The sequence below is a fragment of the Monodon monoceros genome, unplaced genomic scaffold (genome assembly GCF_005190385.1).
Source record: "Monodon monoceros isolate NGI ecotype Baffin Bay Population unplaced genomic scaffold, NGI_Narwhal_1 Super_Scaffold_20, whole genome shotgun sequence".
Lineage (NCBI taxonomy): Eukaryota > Metazoa > Chordata > Mammalia > Artiodactyla > Monodontidae > Monodon > Monodon monoceros.
The window spans coordinates 1,763,867-1,779,654 of record NW_021703777.1 but is presented as its reverse complement, the minus strand read 5'-3'; the positions used below and the strand labels follow the sequence as shown (position 1 = coordinate 1,779,654).

General features: G+C 36.7%; 1 pseudogene; it reads right to left on the bottom strand.

Moving 5' to 3' along the window:
- Window positions 1-1,672: 1,672 nt before the first annotated feature.
- On the bottom strand, window positions 1,673-3,476 carry LOC114903035 (annotated as a pseudogene).
- Window positions 3,477-15,788: the final 12,312 nt, after the last annotated feature.

Sequence of the window (15,788 nt, the reverse complement as noted above, 5' to 3'; positions counted from 1 at the left end):
AATGCCTTGCCTAACCTGTTGGTTTTCTCCATAGATCAAAGAGGTAGAAATGAAGAATAAGTACTTAACAGATGACCAGATCCCTTCCCTAGCTTCCCTTTGAGTAACCTGGCAAACAAACTGTGTGAACAAGCTGTGTGAACAAGATAGCATCTAAAGAAAGGTCACAAGGAGTCGACAAGCCTGCACACAGTGGGGGACGGTGACAGCTGTGACCACCTGTCTCCATGATTAACTAATATTACTTCCTTTTTTCCCTTTAAAAACTTTCATGGCCCAGCAGGATATTTGGAGTTCGTTTTTGAGGACCGTGCGCCCACCTTCTCCCCAGATTGCCAGCTTTCTGATTAAAAGCAGCATTTTCCATTTCTACCAACACTGGCCTCTTGGGTGTTGACTTGAGTTCAGTAACAAACCCACTGCTAGGAGCCTAAGGAGTGCAGAGGGGCATGTGCATGCCTGACACTCCCAGTCTGAGCTGGAAAAATAGGGGGAAGAGTGGGAAATGGACAAGGATGAAGATACACTAGCTCAAACCGCATCCTTTTCCAATTCAATTCTGATTCAATATTAGCAAAAGAAGCAGAGCTCTGTGAGGACACGTAACATAAATTTTAACAGATGGCTGTGGACTTTCCTCATTAGTAAATCTACTAATGTTATTGTTCTTAAAAGATTCTGTATATATTATTTTTATATATTTAGATAACCATTATAGAACAATAAACTTGCTCCTAACGGCTGGATATAATTTTAACTAAATTAGTTTCTATCGAAACAATTTAAGACATACAAGCTAGTGTTGTTTCACTTGCTCTTTGTTATGTGTGACATATCCTATTATTCTGGCTAAAATAAATTCTACTCTATAGCAATTACTTCTTAACGTAATTTTGTTTTCACATCTTATATTAAATTTAAATATGTTTAAAATAAATTAAAGCTAACTAAAGTATTAATATACATTTTGAACAAAATCATTCTTAAATAACCATGGTAAGGATCAATACACTTCCAGTCAATACACTTATGGAGAACCTATTATGTACAGGGCATTATTTTGGGTACTCTTTGGAATATGGGTCAGATGGTATAGTGTATTAAACTCAGTTTTGTAGAGGAAATAAAATACATATATATATTTATTAAAATAAAAAGGGCATCTGGAGTATGAGGTAAAGAGGAAGCATTAATTATCTTCTATGAATGGCATCAGGATAAAGGTAGTTCTTCTAGATGAGGGGATTCATATATATTACATACCTATTCCAGAGACTTGTTCAGTGTGCATTTTCTTATTGATGTACGAAACACTTTGTAAGAAAAGACAAATGTTAGACTTACTTTACTGATAAGATTTTTTTAAATTAGTTTTTGGTCCTGATCATCTTAGCTAAGAAATGAGGTATGTAAAACTCCAAACAGTTGTCTTATTTCAAACATCATGTTCTTTCACCTATTACAGTTTATAAAAAAGCTAATCATTGAATTGATTTTGAAAGAAGAGTGAAAATTCAACATGGAGAATAGAAAGAAGAGAAGGGATTTTTTTTTCAATATGGAACCTTTAGCTTAACGTGATTATGGTACATCTGCCGTAATCCTTTTACAAATGCAACTAGAAGAAAAGATGACACAACTAAACTGGCATTTGGTGTGAATCCACAGGTGTTTAAACTTCAAATCCAGCCAAGAATTTTGTTACAATCTCTTTCAGCTTTACATCCGACTCTTCTGAGATCTTTCCATCAGCCCAGATTTTGCCCAACAGGGTTTGGTGTTGGCTGATAACATGAAACAAGAAAGCATTCTCAACCTTTGTGATCTTGCTGGGCTCCAGCTTATCAAGATACCCCTGACATCCGCATAGATAACAGACACTTGCTCTTCAATAGCCGTGGGATTCATGTACAGGTCTTGAACTTCTTTTGTTAAATCTATTTCTACATGTTTTATTCTTTTTGATGATATTGTTAAGTAGAATCATTTTCTTAATTTTATTTTCAAATTGTCCATTACAAGTGTATATAAATACTGTTGATTTTTGTAAAAAAAAAAATATATATATAGCCATGGGACAATACCGTCCTTGCTTCAGCAACTCGGTCAGATGCACACCACGACTCAAGGGTTGTTGAGTGGCAGCATCAAGGTCAGAACAAAATTGGGCAAAAGCAGCAACCTCACGATACTGAGCCAATCCCAGTTTCACGGTACCTGCCACATGTTTCATGGCCCTGGTTTGCACAGCAGATCTGACATGGGATACAGACAAACCAACATTAATGGAAGGATGGATACCTTTGTAGAACAATTCAGTTTCCAAGAAGATCTGTCCATCAATGATGGAAATGACATTCGTTGGAATGTAAGCAGACACAACACCAGATTGTCTTTCTATGACTGGTAAAGCAGTCAAGGAGCCACCACCAAAAGAATCGTTCACTTTGTCTGCTCTCTCTAGCAGTCAGGAGTGTAGGAAGAACACATCACCAGGACAGGCTTCATGACCAGGGGGTCAGCGGAGCAGCAGAGACGTCTGACAATAAGCGACAGCCTATTTAGATAACTCATCATAGATGATCAAAGCATTTTTGCCATTATCCCTAAAATATTCTCCCATAGAACATCCAGAATAAGAAGCCAGGCACTGAAGTGGGTCAGCACCCGAGGCAGTAGCTGAAACTACAATAGCGCACTTCATGGCACCTGCATCTGTAAGTCTCCTCACCAATTGAGCAACAATGGTTCTTCTGGCCAATAACAACGTAGATACAGTATAGCTTCTTCTTACCCTCAGATCCATCATTGAATCATTTCTGGTTAATGATTGGGTCAATAGCAATTGACGTTTTGCCGATCTGTCAGACACCAATAATCAGCTCACGCTGACCACGACCAATTGGCACCAGCTGTCCACAGCCCAAATGCCAGTCTACATTAGTTCCCGCACGGAGATCGGGGCTTTCAGGGTAACTCACCTTTGGATCTTGGAACCAACTGGACCCTTTCCATCAGTGGTATTACCAAGGACATCTGCTACACGACCCAAAAGTTCCTTGCTGACTGGAACATCCACAATAGCCCCAGTTCTGGTCACAGTATCTCCTTCCTCAATTAGTTTATCATTTCCAAACACAACAACACCAACATGGTCAGGTTCCAAGTTCAGAGACATACCCTTTAAACCTGAAGAAAACTCTACCATTTCTTCTGTTTGAACATTTCTCAGCCCATGTACATGGGCAATACCATCACCAATACTTAAAAGCGTGCACAGTCTCTTCAAGGTCAACAGAGGTGTCACCAATAATAACAGAGGACACTTCAGCAGTGCCAGTTCTTCCGAAGACGAGATTTAGGGGCATGGAGATTCCTTGCAGCAACGAAGGAGGATCCCAAGCATTTTTGGAGGCCATCCCAGCCTGCCTAGGGAGGGCGCGGGCCATGGCCGCTGCGATGCGCAGGGACAGCATCTTTGCAGGTCCTCCTCACGTGCTTCCTCTGCACTCACAACCTTGGGACTGACTGGAAGAGAGGGAGTTTTGGTTCAGAAGGGCATGAGCAAATCTGAATCAAGAAATTTAGGGATGATGTGGGTAATAATGGGTGTTTTTCTCTAGCTGGATATAGGATATATGCAGACAAGTACAGTAATAGATATTTGAAAAATTATTTTGTGCCCAGATGGTAAATATCTTTGAATGCTGTGATGATGACTATGCTTTATTCCAGAGGTAACTGGAAGTTCTTGCAAGTTTTTGATTAGATAAAAATAGAGTATGTGGAACTGTACTTAAGGAGTACAGGGAAAAGTGGAGGTAGGTAGATCAAAATAGTTACAAATCAGTAAAGTTACTATTTTTTTTTTTTCCTATCAAGTCTTTTATATCAGCATAATGTTGTAAACTGAATACTTAATTTGTGATCGGGAAACCTCACTCTTATCTCAGCTCTGGCTTTAATCCGCTGGGTGTAATGATCATGCCAATTCCTCTTCAGTTTTCTTCCTGATTTCTAAAACTTGAAGGAGCTGAAGTAAGATGCTTAAATATCAATATAATACTTTCAGTAAAAGAGGTTAAAACAATCTTAAAAATCTTCCAAGTAATTATTAAGGTTAAAGAGGTTACTTACAGATGTGAAATTCAGAAAGCATGTGTTTTCTTTCTTAAATAAAAATGCATATCCCAGTTTGATGGCCAAAGGAAAATTCTTCCATAATTGGTAGTTCATCCTTATGGATGCATGTGAAGGGAAGCAAAATAGGCCACTTTGGCATATGGATTATTTTGGATTAATGTTATTTAGAAAACAGCAGGAGCGAGAAGGACCCTCTGATGCTCCTTTGTTCCCGTTGAAAGCAGGACATAAATGTTCCATGTGAAAGGTACCCTCTGTGCACCAGGAGTAAAGAGACCTACTTCTTACCAGAGAAGGGAATTCAGGGCAGAGAAAGCTGGATGAACAAACCCTGTTACTTTTTCACTAATTAGCCACTCCAAGCTCAAACCCCTTTAATTTTGTCAATTCTTCACAAAGTTATTGATTCTTTGTCTAAAAGATATAAAATCTGCCTCCTTTGGTCATTTATTTGAGTCTCATATTTTTATGAGCTCCCGTACATAAGAAATTAAATTTGTTTTTCTCCTGTTAATCTGCCTCATGTTAATTTAATTATGAGACCAGCCAAAGAGCCTAGGAAGGACATTTGACATTATGTATGTGGCTGCATTAACCATGAATGCCTGTGTCCTCTGGGCATTTGTAAGAATCTCTTTGGGTGTCCACCTAGATCCTGAACCATAAGTTATAGGCCCACTTCAACACTTTTGCATAATGTCAACCATTTTCTCACAGCATTTCTACAAATTTACAAACCAATAAGAAAAGAGTAAGCACGCCTTTGCTCCACACCCTTATGTTTGTCAGACTTTTGAATTTCTGTCAGTATAGTGGTTAAATGATATTTCATTGTGGTTTTAATTTCTAATCCCCTAATTTCTACTGAGGTTAAGGAATTCTTTTTCCACTTTTTTGTTCTTTTCCTTTGAATTTGCCAGATACACATAGCAATATCTATTTTGGGCTTTTCAGTGTTTTCCTATAATATTTTGGAATTTTATACATCAAAGTATTATATAGGTTTTGTTAGATTAAATCCTCAGATTTTAAAAAATTTGAGGTGCTGGTATAAATATTGTCTTTAAAAAATTATGTTCTCTATATTCTCCTGGTAGGTGAAAAGTAACTGAACTGATCTTGTACATTGAATGTCTAAAATCTTTGCTAAACTCTCCAATCTTAATTTTTTATCTATACTTTCATCTAGATTTCTACCAAAATCATTATACCATGTGAAAATAAGGACAACTTGATTTATTTTCTAATATTTTAATATTTAATAAGTTCATTCCTTCAATTAAACCTCATTTGGCCATGAAGTATATTTATTTCTCAATAAATTGCTACATTTAGTAGCTAATGTTCTGCTTAGAATTTTTGATCTGTGTTTATCATTGAGTTTTATTTATAAGGCCTTCATCTCAATATTTTTTACTGATTTTGACATCAATGCTACATGAGTCTCATGAAATAAACTGTAGATTCTTCACTTTTCCTTTTCTTTGGACAATGGATTTAATATCACAATTTATTCTCTAAATGTTTTTAGAACCCACTGGTAATGCCTTTTGTGAGTTGGTTTGCACTTGTTGGAAGATTTTTAAACTACTGATTCAATTACTACAATGGTTATCTACTTCAGGTTTCATATTTCTTCTTCAGTTAATTTTGGTAATGGAATTGTCCATTTCATGTAAGCTTCAAAATGCATTGACATCAAGTTAATAATATCTTTTTATCATATTTATTTCTCCAGCATCTGGCATTATGTCCTCTTTTCACTCCTAATGGAGTTTGTTTATATTATCACTTATGTTCCCTTGATGAACCCTGCTAGAAGTTGATCCTGTGTATTTTATGCTTAAGAATAAACTTTGGCTAATATGATTCTAAATATTATATGTTTGTTTTATTATTTTTTTCCTGAACTTTTGTTTTTCCTTCCTTTTACTTTCCTATTTTTATTCATTAACTTTCAGCTTTTTACATATTAAACCTATGCATTTCCTTTCAGCATTACTTTAACTGCATCCCACAAATATTGATATGGAGTGCTTTTGTTATATGTCAGCTCCAAATAAGTCCTAATTTCCATTATGATTTTAAATGCAGTAAGAAATTATTTCCTAGTATATTTTATTTTTTAAATTAGGTGGGATTCATTTTACTTTTATTATTTAACCTGCCTAATTATATTATTGTCAGTAACATCATCTGAAGGAAAGCAGTCTTGAAATTTGTTCAGGTTTACTCAATGTTACAAAATTTATGTCGAAGAAGCTATCAGATTGCTTGAAAATAATAAACATTTTTAAGTTGTTGCAGGTAATGTTTTATATATGTTTTGGCAATGTTTTATATATTTCATGAATTCTATTCTTACATTGATTATGTACTTCTTTTCTTCTGCTTACTTAATGTATAATTTCTTCTTCATTTTCTATATCTTAAGGAGAAAGTTCAGATCATTAACTCCATACCTTTTTCTTTTCTAATATAGGCATTTAGTGCTCTAAACATTCCTCTAGGAAGTATTTTAATTACATTGCACAAATTTTGATTTGTTGTGTTTTCATTTTTATTCTGTTAAAAATACTTCTAATTTTTCTCTCAAAGTTGTCTTTGACCTATAGGTTATTTAGAAGTATACTTTCCAGTTTCTAAATATTTGGAGGGTTTTTTTTTTTTTTTTTGGTACGCGGGCCTCTCACTGCTGTGGCCTCTCCCGTTGCGGAGCACAGGCTCCGGACGCGCAGGCCCAGCGACCATGGCTCACGGGCCCAGCCGCTCCGCGGCATGCGGGATCCTCCTGGACCGGGGCATGAACCCGCGTCCCCTGCATCGGCAGGCGGACTCCCAACCACTGCACCACCAGGGAAGCCCTGGAGGGTTTTTTTTTTAGTTACCTTTCTGTTATTGATTTTTATATCAATTCCTTTGGTGAGAAAAGATACCTTATATAATTTGAATCCTTTCAACTTCTTTTATGGCAAAAAATATGTTCTGTCTTGTTAAATATCCCACGTTCACTTTAAAAAGATGTGTTGTATTCTGATGTTTTGGAGTGGATTGTTCCATAAATGTCAATTAGGTCAAGTCTGTTTGATAGGGTTGTTCAAGTCTTATAAATCATTCCTGGTTTTCTACATAGATGTTCTTTAAACTATTAAGAGCAGGGTGCTGAAACCTCAGATTATAGTTGTGTCTTCAACTGTTTTTCCCTACAGTTGTATAACATCGGTTTCATTTATTTTGAAACTTTATTTTGCAATTTATAAATTGCATACACCTTTAGGACCGTCATATCTTTTTGATGAATGAATCACTGTGTTTATTAGTTGTCTATTGCTGCGTAACAAATAACTCCAGAATTTAGCAGCTTAACAAACAAACATATTTTATCTCATAAGAATGTGAGCCATAAACCTGGGCGTCTCTTAGTTGGTGCCTCCTTCTTAAGATCTCACATGAATTTTCAGCCATATGTTAATATACCTATAGCAGTGGTCTCCTGTAACAGCTTGGCTGCGGGCGAGGATCCACTTCCAAGCCTTCTCGCTTGGTTATTGGCAGGCCAAGACCCCTTACTAGATGAGTCTTTGCACAGGAATGACTTATGAAGAGCTTCTGGTTTCCCCATGGACGATCGAGGAAGAATCTGAAACATAAACAACCCTGTTTTTAAACCCTGATCACAGAAGCCACGTCACATCACTCTGCCACGTTCTATTTTATGTCAGTAGATACATCCCACACTCCAGGGGAGGTAATTACACAAAGGCCTGAGGATCAGGTGGTGGAGATGCTTGGAGACCATCTAAAGGCTACCAAGCGTGGTCTTTATCTTGAGCACAGCGTAAGTAAACACCCTTAGGAAGGAAATAACCAGCCGTCATCAGCTTATCTCAGAAGGTCTCTCACTCTCTAGAATTTTAATTCATCTAGTCTTTGTGGTTTCTCCAGACTTCTGATGTCTTCAAAATATTAGCTTTGTAAGAAAAAAGTATTATTTTTGTGATGCATCTGTGTTTTCTAGTTGTTGCCCTGAGATCTGCCCTGACCTCCTAGCTGGGAGTGAGACATTTTATCTTAATATATTCTTCATTCTTAAGGTTCAATTTGGTTCCTTTTCAGAACTCTTTGTTCATTTTTATGGGATCTTTTTTCCTTAATTATATTTTCAATTTTCTCATCTTTCAGAAAATATATTATGTTCTGAAAACTCTATTGATAACATCTGCTTAAAAGTGTTGAGGGAAATATATATCTCATGCTTTAAGATACCTGCAAAGAAATTCATAATCCTCAGAGGTTAAATATTAAATGAAAGCAGGAATCCATAAAGGTTTATATAACCCTAAAGCTGGATTTTTCTTAAAGGTAGAATCATAATTTATGTTTTAATAATTTACACTGTATTGTATCAATTACAGGCAGAAAATATCTTCAAGAAAAGAGTGTGTGAAAAGTGGATTGAATGAGGGGAAAATGTTTTTCCACTCCTAAGACAATATATTCAGAGGCACAGTGTTTGTCATATGCCATCTATTCTGAGAGGGAACATTCTCATCACCCATGGAACAAGATACTTTGGTTTTGTAATAAAAAACCCTCTACATTGTAGCCTCTGTCTACCTATTCCAGTTTTCTAGTCACTTTCTCTGTTGTACTTAATGCTGTAATATCATTGTTTATATTTTCACATACTTCATGTTATTCCATATCCCGATACATTTGCCTGCTGTTTCTTCAGTCTATTTCTCTTTCCCTATTTCTCATGGATAATTCATACTGTGTATGTGATTGCTTAACATTTGTTCCAACCTCTCTCTCTAGTATGCCTTCTTGAATTGTGGAAGCGGGAAAATTAAAGTGATATTTCCCTAACACTTTTGCCTCTCATGTAAGTCTATTAATCTTGTAAGTCTTGAGATCAGAACTTAATAACTAGGGAGAGAAAGAATGGCAGATTATAAGACATTGATTTTGTTACAATACAAAGACAGATTTAGCTTCTGATTCAGGCAGCTTCCTGATGGTAGCAGAACAGCATGGTTCTAGAGTGAATACTTGTCTGATAATTTCTCAGATCAGCAGATGGCTTCCTGATTATAACAGGTGTAGCAACTCAATTAACAACCCAGTCCTGCAGTACAGTTTTGGGAACTTTTTCTGGAAGCTTAGACTACAGTCTACTTCATCAGTACTCCCAATGATTAAATATCATTTAATGGTCCATGACAAATCCCTTTCTCTTTGAACAATTTGGAGAGAATTACATTCTTTGAAATAATAACCCCAGTTGGCATACCCATGCTTTAAAAATTGGCTCAGGTAATATCTCATCACATTCAATATTTCAACACATTATTTTAATACATTTTTTGTAAGTCCTCCACAGAAAGCCATGCTGTGTTAACAGTGTGCATCACTTAATACATTGTATTGACATTGTATCTTTTCAAGTCTGTTTTCTCCATTTGACTCTAAACTCCTTGAAAGTATACTCCATAATGATAGAGATAGAGTAGGATAATCAAATAATTAGCTCAGAAACCCCATTAGGGAATTGCAGATAGAAAGGGAACATTAGGGGGCTTTAGGAGATCACAGTAAGTTAATGATCACTCAAGAAAGCAGGTTTGTTTAACCACAAAACCAAGCCAGTTTGCGTAGCAACAAAACCATGCAACAGAAGCATGAGACATGCCTCAACACAATAAAACAATGGTGGCATGAGACCCACATCCTGCCAAGTGAGCTCAGTAAGTTAATGACCCCTAGGACATGCTCTTTGCACACATAAAAAACAATAATTTATGGAAAGGTGACATGTCAAAGTGAAGGGCCCTCATTGTACTGAGACCTGAAATAATTTTTCCATAGTGCCATGTCATTCGTGGCTTGACCATGTAGGGACAAGAAAACTCCCCTGTCCAGCCTGGAGGTGGGGCTGATGGTGCAAATGCAATGTCTACTCAAGAATGGGGAAGAAGGTGGTCTTTCCCTCTCCCCACTTTTCCTTTGATTATAAAAACGTAGCCCGCTAAGTACTTGGGGCAGACCAACACTCACCTGGCTGCTTGTAAGCCTCATTAGCGTCCTATTCTAATAAATCACTTCTTATCTATCACTTTGCCTCTCGCTGAACTCTTTCTGTGCTGAGACATAAAGAAACAGAGTTCCTTGGAGGCCCCCGAAACGCCACCTAGTGGTTTCAATTTCAGATCAATATCAAGGAAGTCGTTTAAAATAAACGTACAAGGAACCTCACTGCGGCACAAGGTCCTGATCCACTGACATCGCCTTCACTTCACCACTGTTTTCATCCCTTATATTTTATTAACTATCAAACACGAACTCCATCCCTCATTTCACTTTATTCCTCAATTTTTTAAAAACTGTATATCTAAACTTACAGGGTAAAACCATTTGAAATAATCATTTCTTGCTGTAAGTTGCTTGCTTATACTTTTAGTAAAAATTCTTCCCTAATATTTAAAGTCATTGTGTTGATAGAAAACCCACTAACTGCAATTACCATCTTAAGTAATAGATTAGTTGATGAATTGTTCGTTGTAATTGTAAGTCCTAGGCCGTAAGTTGCATTATTCACATTTTAGATGAGGAAATTTTGAGGCTTCTGGAGTCTCAGTAATTTTGTCAATACCCAGAAAGAGCTGAAGAGAGAAATCACAACTAAGTCTGATGAACTCCACGATCAGCATTATCAATATGTCAAAACTTCTCATACAGGTGGGCCTCTGGGGTTTCAACATGTGCATCTCAGTGGTTACCACAGAGGAAGGGGTGCTCAAATGTGTGGTGACTTAAGCCTCCCTGTGTCCTAATTCATACAGCTATACTTTAAAAAATCTATTTTATATATGGGGTTTTGACAAAGATTCTCTTCTTGATCAAACTTCAATCAGGCTCCTCTGAACCCCATTTTCAGTGAGGCCTTGACCTTTGGACTTCTGTGTTTGTCCTTGCATCATCCAATTTTAGCAAATGCTAAGTGAGTTTAGTGAGAATCCCCACCCTTGATATCTCATCACCCTGGTCACCGTCAAGCCTGTTAGATTAGTCTAGCCAGGTGGCCCCTCACCCCTGAGGTTTCCTCTTAGTGACTTTCCATTCACTGACCGCCTGCCCCCAATTCCTTCACTATAAATTCCCACTGCCCAGGCTGTATTCAGAATTGAGCCCAGTTCTACACTTGAGGCAGGAGATAGATGGGCACCAGGCTGATTAGCAAGAGGGAGGAGAAGCTGAACGCTGCCCAGATAAAAGATAAGAGACCACATATTCCTCATTCTCGAAATCAAGGAGACCTCCCCAACTACACATGCACAGAAAGGCTCCTTGGAGGTCCAAAAAGGGAGGGAGCGTCACCCCAAAGTAGGTGATGTCAACTTACCCATAGTGCTCTTTGCTAGAATCCATCTTGGCTAAGAGATGCCTGCACACACATGGGAGGACTCTGAGATAAACCAAATAAGGACTTTGAATCAGGCAAAGCAAGATGATTGGTCAAAGGAAACCCAGAAGAAATGCCTCATAAAAGTGATTCAAACTACCACAAGGGCACGACTCTCTCTCTGAGCCCCTCCGTGTGTCTAACCACACGTACTGTTTTTCTGCCTAATAAACACTTTACCTGCTTCACTACTTTCCATCTCTATGTGGAAATTCATTTCTACACAGCTGATGGGCCAGGGCCTTGTCCCTGGCCACTGGTCTAGTGACTAGGATTTGGTGCTCTAACTGCCACAGGCTGACCTCAGTCTCTGGCCAGGAACTGAAACCCTGCTTCAAGCCACTGCAGGCAGAGGCCACCTGAGATCACACTGAGGTTTCCTTTCCTCTTTTAAAATAGTTCCTGTTTAAAATCTGTTTTTACCACTTTAACTACTTTTAGGCTTTGGTTTTCTTTAACAGTCTCCACTTAAGGTGTCATAGGTGGAAAGCATCATATAGCAAAAACTTCTTACCTATTGATGGTTGTTACATATGCAATATATCTTCATATAGAGGTTTCCTAAAAATAATTGATCCTGTATATTAGGTGCCTGTCAGTTTTGCAGCATTTCATTATTGACTCTAGAAATAGTAATCTTGGCTTTTTTAATAGTATGATCATAAGTAATTGAGATTCTAAAAGTGATATGCTACCTTAATTTCTTTCCAGGTAACAAATGCTTGTAAAATAATCCTATAGGGTATAGGAGCAGGCAACTAGGTATGAGAAGAATTCATTTTAAAATCAAGCTTAGCCTTTGGAGTTATTAACATAACACGTATCAGAGCTTTGAACACCTGTTTGTTAAATCAGCTTTTATTGCTGATTCCCTTGGAAAATAACATTTGCAAATGACTACTACTTTTATGGTTTTGCTATTACCTGGTAAGTATATTACTAAGAATTATATAAGCCATTAGAGACCTCAACATGGTATTACTGAATTACTTTATTGATCGTTTTACTTTGATTTAAGGACGATTTGCTCACGTCATATGTCATATTACATTTTGCTCTTAAGATAAAACATACAATTATGAAGCACCTAAATCAAGGAAGCATAACTTATACATAGGCCTTTTATTTAAGATTAGAGTTGATTTGATATAGTTCTATATTAGCCCAGAAAGTCAACATGAGACTCTTTGTCTATTGAAGATTTCTTTAGTCAGTGGGGAGTATTCTGTAAGGGAAAATTTGAGGCAGGAGGGTAAGCTGTAAACTTCATTTGATTTTGTCCGAGGACCTAACTCTCAGACATAATTGTATGTGTTCATAGGAGTGTCAGAAATTGGTAAATTGCTCAAGCCCTACAACATGCTGAAGAGATTTCAAAATGGCAGACTACCACACAACGGAAGAAAAAAACATACGCACCACGGACCGTGTACTGCTCTCAACCAGCACACACCAAGTAAGCAGATAATTCCTCAGTGTCTGTCCCTCTGGAGCTTATCAATGGCTCTAAAATATTCCTGTTTGCTGCATCTCTGTCTACTCTCACACAGCTTAAATCACTTTGTCATGCTCTGAACTGGCACAGGGACAAGTTAAAAAATCAGATTTCTTTCACTAAGATGATATTTGTTGGGATTGTAGGTTAAAAAATACTAACTCAAGATTAATAAAGTAGATCTTTTCATTTAAAGTCCGATGTGAAGAATAAACCAAGGATTCAAAGTACCTTAATATGGCTAGCAGTAATCCAATAGTGATTCCACAATTTTTGATCCCGACAACAAAGAGAGTAGCAAAGATTTAATAGATTATAAATAATCTGCTTTCAGGGCTTCTATAAGATTTTTTATTCTATTGAGAATCGGATGAAACTCCATTGGGACTACATTGATTTTGACATGTACTAGTTTAGCCACCATACATATGTTATCTCATTTACAACGCTGGTTGATATCTAGTCATAACTATAATTTGCAGATGAAGAAAATATATCTCATGAATTAAGATATTGCTCTCATAGATTCCATACACCAAAACCAAGCAAACTCCAATAACGGGCTTCGTGAAATGTGGAATTAAATTCACCCCATTTTGTCTCACAGAAGATCTGAGATATCTCCTTTTTTCTCCATTTCTCCTCAGGCTCTAGAATCAGACCATATGGGTTCCAATCCTTGGCCTTCTACGTACTAGAACTGTGACTTTAATACAGTGATTTAACTATTTCATGCCTCATTTTCTTTATCTGTGAAATGGAGAAAATAACAATTCCTAACAAGTAAGAGTAGCTGAGACGACTGAGTTAATAGAATTCGCAGAAGTACTGAGATCCATATAAATTAAAGCTGGAGCTAACAGAGAACCCGATTGATTTATTTTGCTCAGCAAGTGGTTAGAGGGGGATAATGAGGCTATCAAAGAACCAGTCTCTGGACCATTCTTTGTACGTGACTCCTCTTATCCTTAGAGCAGGATAAACACTGCCCATGCATATGCATGCCTGCATATCTGACTTCATACGCAGGAAGAAGAGGATTAGCCCAGCAGCAAAAGAAGATCCTCTGGAGAAGAATAAAATTTATATCTCATCAGCAAGAACAGATTTAAATGTGTAGCCTAGCTGCAGAGAGGCTGAGTAACAAATTCTTTAGTTTTATAGCTCCTATGGGAGAGAAAGAGAAATTAATTGGTTATATTCAGACTGAGTGTTGAATAAGTCAACAAAATACACTACGGGTACATGATAAGAATGCAATAAATGTTAGTGAATAGAGCCGTGTCTTCTCCCTGAACATCTTGCATTAGATTACTAAGCTTATTCCTCAGCACTCAGTCCAGGGTTTATTTGCAGTTTTGATTCAGTTGATTAGCTCAGTTTATTTCTGGCCCCAATCTAAACTTCCAGGAGAGCAATGTTCAATTCCATGTTGGTCAAACTTCTATTCCTAAACTGGGTATCTTCAAATTAGTTTGTGGAATATGGTTCTAATGCTGTTTTTAAAGCAACCATATATGCTGGGATTGGTGTTGATTGGTGGTTGGGGAGAAACGGGTACCTATAATGAAGGATGTGTGTTATGTCTCCCAGAATACATATAAAATTGATGGTAATTTCTGCTGGTGATTTCTAAGATATCAGAGAACAAGTGAAATCTAGCTTACCATGCCTGGTATATCACAAAAGGGATTAGATAAATGGCCATTAGAGTGTTTGTTGATATTATTATTTCTGCATAACCATAAAACATTGTTTCAGACTCTAAGAGATAATATATTATTTATATGTGACAAAATATATTGCTACAAGTTTATTTTGCTTATGTCTAATGTGTCAGATGCCCTCGTTCTTTGAAACATCATCTATAGTTTTAACTTGTGCAAAATATAGCATGTTAATTGGATGTCTGCCTAAAAATCTATGCTCTCTCAGCAGTAAATAATTCATTTACCTTAAAGCATATTATAATTGGTATTATTGGAGAAATCTGACCACACATTTTAAAAACTAATCTGATATGTAGAAGGAAATTTCCATTTTATCTTATTAGTTTATAATCATAAAAGAATCGATTCATTTTCATATCCTATATATGGCTTTCTTAAAGTTAATAAAGTGTAGTAATTTTTCTAATATATATCGACTACTTCTAATATGTCAAATGCTCTTTCCAATGATATCACTAGAAAGGACATCTGATGTACTAGGAACAGTCAATGAATATTAGCAAAATTATGATGATTTATTAACTATTTAAGATGACGATACATGGAATATGAGAGTGAAATTGCATGTATTATACACACATATAAAGTGCATATATATATACTTACTAGGTTGTTTTACCTATAGAGTTTCCCATAGTCCGGATGTTACTGGTGAATCCACTTGGCGTGGCTTCATATGTTTCTTTTCAAAGAGGTCTTTCTTGTAAATTGGTAGTTAGATTTAGAGTTTTGATCAGATTTGGGGTTGATTTCTTTGCAAGACTACATCACAGATGCTACTTTAAATTCTATCAGAAATCACATGTTGAGTAGTTGCCTCTTTCTCTATGGTGTTAGCCCTGATGATCTTTATATCATTTGATCTATTATTTCATTAGAAGTGGAGAAATAGAGACATTCTAATTTTATCATTTCACTTTCATGTATAAGCTAGAATGCATCTATAAAGAAAATGTCC